This window comes from Poecilia reticulata, linkage group LG12 (genome assembly GCF_000633615.1).
Source record: "Poecilia reticulata strain Guanapo linkage group LG12, Guppy_female_1.0+MT, whole genome shotgun sequence".
Taxonomy (NCBI): domain Eukaryota; kingdom Metazoa; phylum Chordata; class Actinopteri; order Cyprinodontiformes; family Poeciliidae; genus Poecilia; species Poecilia reticulata.
In genome coordinates, this window is record NC_024342.1 from 14,358,976 (window position 1) to 14,369,748 (window position 10,773).

Below are 10,773 nucleotides of genomic sequence, written 5' to 3' on the forward strand. Positions count from 1 at the left end.
ATAAATAAATTAAAAATCTTTTTCTTTTCATCAGTTAATATAGTGTTTTTATTTTATTTTTTTGCAACAAACTGCAGTGTAGTTGTTAACTAAAGTAGCTCGAATAACCCATGTGTACTTTATATATAAGCTTCCTAATAATTTAAACAGATTGACGTGCAACCGATTTTGGAAACAATTTAACAAAATCACCAGCAGGGGGCGGCTTTGATCCAAAAGAAGCAGCTAGTGACGTTAGACGTCAAGTGAGGGGCTTGTATCTTCAGCTTATTGCTTTCTAATATCATTTTGTTCTACTTCTTTACATTCACGTGGTTAATACTTTGTTGCAAAAGCAGCTAAAGCCAGCCATAAACCTACAATAGTATAACCAAGTATAACAACGACCATGCACAAATATGTTTTTAACACTTACGTCCAGCTCTCCCCTAAGCAAAAACAGCAATTTTATGCAAAAAAAAAAAAGTTGAGTGCGCGCCACAAAGGCCGCGTGGCCCTTTGTGTTAAAGGTGTAATTATGAGGTTAAAGTCGTAGACACTTGAGGTTTTGACATGACCAACTTAGCCATTGTGTAAATTATAGTTATTTTTGTTTAGATTTAGGTTTATTCCAAACAGAGATGTAAAACACAGAGTTTGTAGGAAGTTTTATTTAATAAAACATGGAGAGTTTATGGTCATAGCACATTAAATCACAGGTGTGTCAGAAAAGTCAAAGACAAGTGTTGAATATGGCAGGGTGGGTGTCATTTATGATAAGTCAGTGAATTCTGATGTGGTGGACAACTATAATCTCAACGCTTTTTACAATATAAAAGTGTCCATGTCAAACAATTCAATTCTGTTTAAATCCAATTGTGCTTGCAGATAGAGCTGCTATACAGATCCAGTTCAATCCATGCTACAAAAAAAGTGCAATCCAAGATGGAAAAAAACTCTCCAAGAGAGAACTATGTTTTCTGGAAAATTAAAACAGAGTTAATGACAGCAATAATTGGTCATAATGCAAACCTTGAGAAAGTAGGAAAACTCTTGCAACAGCCCAACCCAACAACAGAGACACGTCATGACAACATAAGCCACAATAACTTATCTTTATCAGAAAGGAAAGTTTTAAATCTGTTCTTAAAGGTGGGCAGGGTTTGAAACTGGGAGCTGGTTCTGCAGGAGGGAAGTCTCCCTCTGTCTCTGCTTTCAGGAACTGTAAGAGGAGATAGGCATCCTACTGAGGAATTGTGACCAAATGTTGAAAATGATTTAAACACCAGGAAAATATCAATCTATGTCAAGTAGTCCAGAGTTTTCAACCAGTGCATTTTGTAGAAGTCTGCAAACTGTGTTTAGTTTTTTTTCTATCTTTTTTAATTTTCCATTTCCTAAATAGCTTGAATGAAACTCATTTAGTCGCTGTCTTGTAAGACACTGATTAAAACTTTAGCACGGCTTTATTCAGCGATGAGAGGAACACTCAAGGTGTGGTAAAGTGTTATAGTGCTTGTGCTCAGCCTGTACAAAAGTGAATATTTAGGATCATAAGTCTAAATGGACACAGGGGAAGCTTTTAGAAAGGAAAGGGTTGGGAATATAAATGATGGAAAGAGTGGAGAATAAAGACCAGAGGAGAGGAAAAAGGATTGTTGGACAATAATAAGCAAAGTGGTCCATAATGAATTTTGAGGGGTTTTTCTTCCAGTGTTCTGTGAATAAACGAAGGCAGTCGGTGGTGACAATGGTGGACTTGGGTTAAAGGCGCTCGTTTGTTTGGACAGGTCACAAGGGTAGAGGGTCAAATCTCCCCTATTGACACCCCAAGTGTTGCCACGCTCACACACAACCACGTGCGCACTGACACGGAGCCCAAGTGTGTGCGTCCAGCGCGATTTTCCCAGCGTTTGAGGCTGCAGCTGATCTGGGAGAGTTCAACCTCGGGTGCGCTAACTTTTCACTGTGAGGTCAAGGGTGGAGACGGCATTTGTGTGAGGGAGTGTGTGAACGAGGGACAGAGGGGCAAGGATAGGCAGGGAAGGACAAAAAGAAAATCTTCATTGTCTTGAGCAGATTGCAAAAGAGAATCAGTGAAGGGGGAAAGGGCACATATTCCACTATGTAGAGGAGTTTCACTTAAATCTGTTATTTTTTACAATTTAAAAGCATATTGTGAAGTTAACCTTTAATAGACATGCATCCTTAAAAGCAAAGCTTTCATTTCTTTTGTTTCCAAGAAGCAAAGTATGTGTTGTAATCTTTTAAAACGCGTTTGATCAAAAGAAAGTTGACTTCCTTGCAGTTTTTCAGTGTTTTCCTGGAGTGTGTTTGGTATTTCTCGTTTCTGAGCAAAGTGAACAAGTGGAGAACAAATGTATGTGTCTTTTGCATAGGATGGAGCAGGAGATAGACAGACTGGGGACTCGTTTGCAGAATGCTTAGTGCTGCTGCTACTGCTGCAGCTGGACACGGTGAAGAAAGAGCTGAGTCTAAATGCAAAACTCACATTATGTACTGGTTCATCAACCAATGGAAATTTAAAATAAAGCCACCACTCTATCACACCGAAAGGAGCCACTAAAAGTGGTCCGGGCATTAAATCAGTAGACCTCCTGGGTTTCTCCATCTAGGGGTTTTCTAGGTGAGAAATTCAGGGAAGACCAATAACTGGCTGAAGAGATAATATTGTGCTTGCAGTATGTGAGTATTTTGACAATATTATCATTTTAATACATTTTCAAATTATTATTATATTTACAGATGTTACAATAATCTATATCAAAGTGTTTTGATTAGTCAAAGTCCTTATTTCTGTTCTAGTGCATAAAACCAAACAGAGTCAAGAAAAATAAATGTCACTCCTGGATAGGCTGGTTTGCAAAAGCTAGCCTGAACCGTGTCAAAAAGAATGATGCTTGGGTATTAAAGCTTCTCAAGCTGCATTTTCTTTTGACTATTTTACACTTCTACAATCTTGTACAAAAAGATTAGAGGGAAATCAAACATAAAGCTACTAGGAAGTAGGAACTCATTATTCTGCAGTTTTGGCATATAACTGCATCCTCCCTGCAATCATTCAAAGTACAAGGTGCTTAGTGCTCAAAGACATGGCCAAGGAAAGGAATGCTGAAACCCAACCACCGGCACAGAACACATACACAAACAGTAAGGATTTGGCCAAGAACTATCTGGAAACAAATCTTTCCAGCAGCTCAGATGAGCTTCCTTCTTTGAGTGGCTAAACTCAGGCTGAGAGATAAAGCACAGATCTCTGTCATCCAGAGGAAGCTTGGAATGGAGTCGCGGCTTCTCCGCAGTGAATGATGTAGCGGAGGTGGTGTAGGTTTGGATCCCTCTTGGAAGTCTGTCTTTGAAGGAATGTCACACTCAGAGGGGGATTCTGAGGCTGATCCAAAAGTCACCGGACAGATTTTAAGTATATCCCTCCAGACCTGGGAATGCCTTGAAGACCTCTCAGAGTCGACAGGGCACAGGGATGTCAGGGTTTCCCTGCCGGGTCTGAGCAGAAGACAAAGAATGGATGGATGAAGAAAACCGTCCTATCTTTAGCATTGTTTATGGAGTAAACAGAATCCATTAAATTTTTTATTTTTTTTGCTTAGGCTTCCTTTATACTGGATGAACCCCCATTTTATGCTTTCCGTGATTTACACACATGATCACAGCACACTAGCTACAGCCACAGACATTGGCATAAGTCCAATACCATTGGTTCTGCTTCTTTTTCTCAATGACAAAGTCATGCTGGTGCTGGTGGCCCCAACCGACTTCCCCCATGCTTCCCCTTGGATTCTGATATGTTGCACACTCCTAACCCCATCACACTCTACCATGAACATAAAAGGAAGGCCACTGCTGAGCTTCCACCGTTTTGTGGGTTTAAATCTTTTTAGATATCTCTAAAATGTCTGCCTCAATTCAAGTAAAATCGTTGTTATTATTGTTAGCTAATGCACCACCAATTCCGTCTTCATTTTTCTATTTAAGAACCTGTTTGCTTACATGAAAGAATGAGTAGGTTAGGATGTCATGTAGTAAGAGCGTTTCTGTCGTTGCGTTGCCGCGTTGGGCCTGTGTGTCTCATATCCAGAGACGAGTTGTGACATTCTCACAAGCTTTCAGGACCTTTATTGCAGCGGCAATAATCAATAGCGCTCCCAAAGAGACGTCTTTTGGCTGGCCAGGTCAATACCTGCCAATCACGGTCTGAATGGAAGCTCACACCCTCTTACTCAGCAGCTACAAGCGCCCGATGCTCCCAGCCTTCCCTGTCACTGGGTGTGTTGTAACCGAAGATAGTCACGTTTTTAATGTATGGATAATTCCATCTGAGCTTTATTATTATTATTATTATTATTATTATTATTATTATTATTATTATTATTATTATTATTATTATTATTAACAAATAATTTTTTCAGCATTATGTCAAAGTAGTTTTAATATTTATTTTCTAAACTATTTTCACAAGGAAATATGCAATAATTCAGATGCGGCATTAGAACAGACAAATCTTACTCCGTAAAATCAACATTTTTGATTTTGGTGTTTTGGCTAATGCTCACTGAGAAGATGGGCGATGTTATTGTTGTTGTTGTTGTTGTTGTTGTTGTTGTTGTTGTTGTTATTGTTGTTGTTTTTAATCAGCAAAGAAAATCATCACAGACGGGCGCTAAAGCAAAGATGCTACAGCTAACTTGCATGCTAATGGAGGATACTTTAATGCTAAATAATATATTTTTGAAGGAACATAATCCCAGTCAGCATGTCATCATACTGGGTATTGAACTGGCACCAACAAAGCCCTCTCAACATGATTGAACCTCATGTTGAACATTTCTGTATGTGTCTATGTGAATGGTGTGATGGCGGCAATGTTTGTAGGAGTTTGCCCTGTGACCAGTGGATTTGAGCTCCCACTCTGTCTCCCTCATTCGTTCACCAGCCTTTCTTGCTGGTTGTGGCCAAAGGGCTCACTGGTCCCTGTGCTGGTACGTGCCAGCTGTAGCTACAGTGACTTCGGTTCACCGCCATCAGTTCGCATCAATGTTGGTCCAAAAACACATCCAAATAAACGACAGGATACATTTTTGGTTCCACCTGACGGGGGTTTTGGACAAGAATTGATTTTGCAAACGGTGAGATTTCACAACGTTTTCCAAGTCTGCATGAGCAAATCCTGCTGAGTCAGGAAGTGGCCTGCCTGTTAGACTCTTACCAAAGAAATTAATAAATTAAAAAAGATTCTTCAAAAAAATTGAGATCATATTATCTGATGCAACCAAACCATTGTAATTTTTCCTTTAATTTTTATTTTTCCTATAAATTTTTTTTCTCTATTATTGTATATTTGTCACATTAAAGGTGGACAGACATATGCAAGAATAAAAATAGCCCATATTTTGGATGACAAATCTGGGATCCTTCCAGGGGTGTGTAAGAGAACATTTTATGTCTAATTACGTCAACAGGTCTACACATTTTTCTCTGAAAATTTGAGTAACAGGTGCGCTTGCAATCAAAGAACCACAAGTCATGTTTAAATCAGACCTGCATTCCTTCACAGATGTCATGTTTGTGTTTTTAATTGACAGTTTGAAGGGGAAGTTCTGTGCTGCTGGAAGCAGTATAGATAAATTGACTTGCCGTGTCAGTGGGCTGGGTGTTTCTTTTTCCTCCTCTTCTTCTTTAATTCCCAGGTGGCCAATATTGTTGTTTGACTCAAGCACTTTAAAAGAATTGCTTCGGTACAAAATGACCCAAGTACATTAAGTCTGGTCTGTACACAACACAATCTTGTCAGCACATTGAAACTAAGGCTTTGAAAAGAATTCTTAAAGAGAATAATATATTTTTTATGTTTTGATGGATTTAAAAGAGAGAAAATTGACCTTCAAGATTAATCTGGGCAAATAAAAACATCATTCATGTAGGCCTTGCAAAACTAAATTTAGAAAGGCAAAATGTTGAATATTTTTGACCACCTTTGTGGCCTGATCTGTGCATGGTAATGGTGAGATAACTGAGGACTTCTCCTCTCCTCCTCTCCCCTTCTCTGCTACCCCCCTGTATGACGCTGCTCATCTCCTCGTTGCCAAGAAACAGCGCAGCCGCTGTCAAAGAATTCAGGGGATGTTTGGGCAGCGGTGTGCTCGGGGGTGGGGTGCAGCAGCGGGCGTATGTGTGTGTGTGTGTTAGGCATGTAAGTGTGTGCTTATAATGGAGGTAGAAAAGCAGTAAAAAGGGCGAAAGGAGATCAACCTGAGCGGAGAGAAACCACGAGGAGTTGTCCACTTCAGTTTTATTTTTGGTCTTAAAACAGAAAATGTATTTTTAATTTTTGAGATAATTCTGACTTTCATGAGTGCACACACAATGCTCTTCTCTTGTATTATATTTTGTCAGCTTTTCACGTATTGGCTAAAAACAACACTCATAAGGGTCAATTAAATTTTTGTGCATGTATTTGAATGTAGCTAAACAATATCCTGTCTCTTTCTGATCTCATGGGATTTGCTGCATTCAGAGCCCTATTGCTAATTCTTTTGCAAAAGAAAAAAAAGCACTTACAACCAAATTTATGAGAAATGCACATATGACATTGTGGACACAAAAGCAATGGGGAAAATGCATCTAAATGATGGAAAAACTCTAAATACTGAGCTCTGAGTAAGCCACTTTTGGTCTATCAGCTTAAAAAAAACCTTAACAAATAGAAATTCTGCAAACTGAATTTTAAACAATTGGATTGGTCTTTAGAAATTCGATTTGGCATTTTTTTTTATTATTGGATGTGGCTGTCTGTCAGGACAAAATGTTATTTTAGCTCTATCAAATCTCATGATGAAAGGCATTTTTCCAACTCTTGATCAGCGTGTTGGAGACATGCAAGTGAGATTTCTGAAGACCTTCACCGCCAAACACTGCCTGTTGTATTCTGATCCCCCTAATCTTCTAAATGTTTGCTGCACTAAATAATGCAAGCATCCAGCGAATTTCAATATGAGACAACTTATATAATTTACACTGGACATGATGCATTCAAGATGAAAAACAAGGATTATGATAAAGAAAAAAAGATTATGGTTGGGGATTAAGTACTTTTTTTAAATCATGTTTCATGGAGAGAAGTGTTAAAAACCATTGGAAGTTGTTTTAATCTTTATGGGTATCACAATGAGAAGATATAGGGTTGGAAAAGAGAACTCTAACAGAGTAAAATGATACAATTTCATATTTTTAGACACTATGTGACACTAATGTTGATGTTTCTCAGTCAAATTTTTGTGTCTCTACAACTAAAATCAATCTGAGGTCTGTGACAGTCAAACTTCAGTCTGTTGTCCAACATTGAACAAATTTAATAAAAGACAGACATGATGAAAAAGGGCTATTCAAATCAGCCTATCTGATTGGGAATCCTGCTCCTTGTCAAATCCTGAATTGGTTGAACATTTTTGGTTCAATTTCAGTCACATCCATTCTTGGACACTGGCTGGTCAATTGAATCAAGAAACTTAATAGAACCTGCTTGACAACGCCAAGCAGAATGAAACACGTTCTAACTGTTTGGAAAGTGTAAATCTCATTACGTCTGGCATGAAGCTACTGCAGCTTCTCAGGAAGAGAGAACGTGATACTGACAGGCAAACTGAACCGGAGCTGAATAAAAACATTAACAGCTCCAAACACCAACACATTTATTATGTGTCATATTTTGTGGTCATTTCGTTTTCATTCAGAGTTGTTTAATGCCACATTTTTGTTAATTAGTAACATGTGGAAGTTTTTATATTTTATTTTTATATCTTGGTCATTTTGTCTATTCTCCTGGTCAATTTCTATGTCACTTTATGTATTTGTTGATGTTATTATGCTTCATTTAAAAAAAGGATGTCTGGTGAATTCCCATGGCCCTGAGCATGCCTTGCTCAGTAATCCGTCTATGTTGCGAGGTGAAATTAGTTTCTCCTTCATAATGATCCTTTAACAACACCACAGCAGGTAGATTTATAGATCATGAGTTTGTGTCTGTCCACTGACCCTTTTCAGGGACTCTCCTCCCAATTTACTCCTTTGTCCATTTGACTCTGTGTGCTGGCTCGCCTAAACAGCCGTCCCACTATAAATTTCAATGACACCGCCTGGCACGCCGTTGCCTAACTCTTCCCTTCATCCTCCGTAGCAGCAGGGAGGAGATGCCTTCACCAAAGGAGGTTTATTTTAAGGATTCCCCTGTTTGCTCCGTCTTTTCTCTCTCCCTCCTTCATCTCTCAACAGGACTGCTTCACAGCCCACCTCAGTCTCTGTGCCTCCCTCTCTCGCCCAGTAAGGCCTTTTAGCCAGCAGGTTAAACATTGATTTGTGAATGGGAAGGGAAGCACAGCAGCAACAGAGTGCAGCAGCCTCCTACCGTCTCTGTGTGTGTGTGCGCACACACATCGTGACAATACACCACCAAGACCGAACATCCAGCATGAAAGGCACTGAGGCAACCGTCAACTGTCTGTGTGTCTGTCGAAATCAAAAAAATAATACTACGTATTGAACTTTTTGGTAAGATAAGATCACAGAGTTTAATGTATTTTTGGAACATTTTTTTTGATAGAATGACACAAAGTAACCCATAACTCAGTAGATAAAGCTGATAAAAAATATAATGTCAGTATCAGAGAGCTGTTTGGCATTTTTTTAGAAAGTGTGGGAAGGTCCTCTTTCCTCTGACAGCCACAAATAAAATTCAGCTCAAACTGATAACTAAATGGGGTCCGCCGCCGTAATTTATGTCTCATAATAAACACCTCATCATCAGAAAGTAATAGCCAAATGGTTTCATTCTCAGTTACCCGCTAAGTCACAAATTCAAGCACTGAAACCCCTTTTCCACCAAGAACTGAAAGCAGTGCATTCTGGGATTAATAGTTTTTATTCCAAGCCCCTTCTTCCCGTTATGTCGTCCAGTGCCTTGTGGCTGGACTACATAACCTTCCCCTTACTCTGAGACCCCCAGTGTAACCAAATGACTTCAGGATCCATCTAATTGGTAAAGAAAGCACAATTTTACATTCAAATGAACAACCAAATAAATACTAGTCATGGAGCAGGTCACAGTGTACCAAAACACGGAGTGTTTAATCTCTCCAAATGTCCGCAGAAAACGTGTAAGCGTTTATGCACCCAGAGGTGAGAGTGAAAGCTCACCCTCTTGACTCGTTCCCGCCTCTGAAGAAGTCAAGAAAAAAAAGCAGAAGAGGGGGGCGGGATTGGAGATGGAGGAGTTTGCTTTTCAGGACTCAAAAAGGGGGGGAAAAAAAGAGCAATGAATGAGTGACTGGCTGGATGAATGAGAGGCGGGCTGGAGCTGAGAGGAGCCCTGGCTGCGCGGAGCTTCAGAGGTTAACTCGGCTTCTTCAAGAGGGGATGAAAAGAGAGAGGAGAGGGGGACCCCCTGCGCCTGCGGGGCGGGATCAGTCAGGATGATTTATTAGACAGAAGGGAGAGAGAGAGAGAGAGAGAGAGAGAGAGAGAGAGAGAGAGATGCAGGAGGGGAAGGTGCCGTTTGCAAGCATCAAAAACCTGCAGCGCAGACGCAGCACTCAAAAAGTGCTGATATGCACGACATGCGGATGGGTCTGGTGGTTCAAATTTCAGCTTCCAGTGCGGTGGACACACTTAAGTTTACCGTTTAAAAAACAACTTAGACGAGCTTATTGTAGTTTACATTGAAGACGTGGTGAGAAGAACTATTTTTTTTTATTTTATTTTGCTTCATAATTATCTTAATATAAACTATTTAGTTTTTCTTTATATTTGAATTGAACTTTGGTGCAAAGTGTGACTCTTTTTTGGTATTTACCAGACCAACTAAGAAAATGCAAAATAACAGGAGTTAAGTATTAAAAATATGTGGTAATTAATGTAATCAAGAAAGAATTTCATTATGAATTACACCAAGGTCTACCTTGATCTACCAATTACTTAAAAAAGTTTTTTTTTTTTTAAACACACAAATAAAAGCACTGGTGTTAATTCTATTAATAATTAAGTTCTGAAAACCTAGATGAGTGCTTAAACAAATCAAAAATCAAACTAGTGTCATAAGTTTGTCTCTTTAAGATTTAAAGAAGATTCTGAAGCAGAAAGAAGAAAGCAGAGGGGGTAAAATAAAAAAATTAAAGCAGCACTAAGTTTGATCATCCATCTTGTGGAAAGAACCAGAAAAATGCTTTACTCTGGTCTAGAACTGTATACATGTTCTCAAAATTGTCTTGTGTTCTGTCAAACACTGAATGGCTAAATTAGATCTGACATAAAAATTTAATGAAGTTAAAAGAGAAAAAAAACAACAGAACTACATCATGAACAAATCCAAACAGTGTGAACGGTCCTCCCTTCAGCCATGTTGATGAAGGTGTTTTGCTTCTCCATTTAAGTCAGAACTCAGCAGCTCAGGTGGAGACAGATCTTCCGGGTTCTGAGTCATCATGACGTGCTAATCAACCAATCAAATGTGTAGCTTAAGGCGGGAAATACGTAACTTTGGACAGTCAGTGATAAAAATTAATATTTTTTTTTATCACATTCTTCTCAATAGAAAAAGAGAGAGACCAAAAATGTCAACTTTTCTAATATTCAGAATCAGCAAAATAAATTATTTATATAAAAGATAATTTTATATGGGATAAGGATGGGATAAGAGGAGGTTATGATTAGATCTAAAACATTATCAAGGATGTTTATAGGTGACATTTTGACTATATATATATA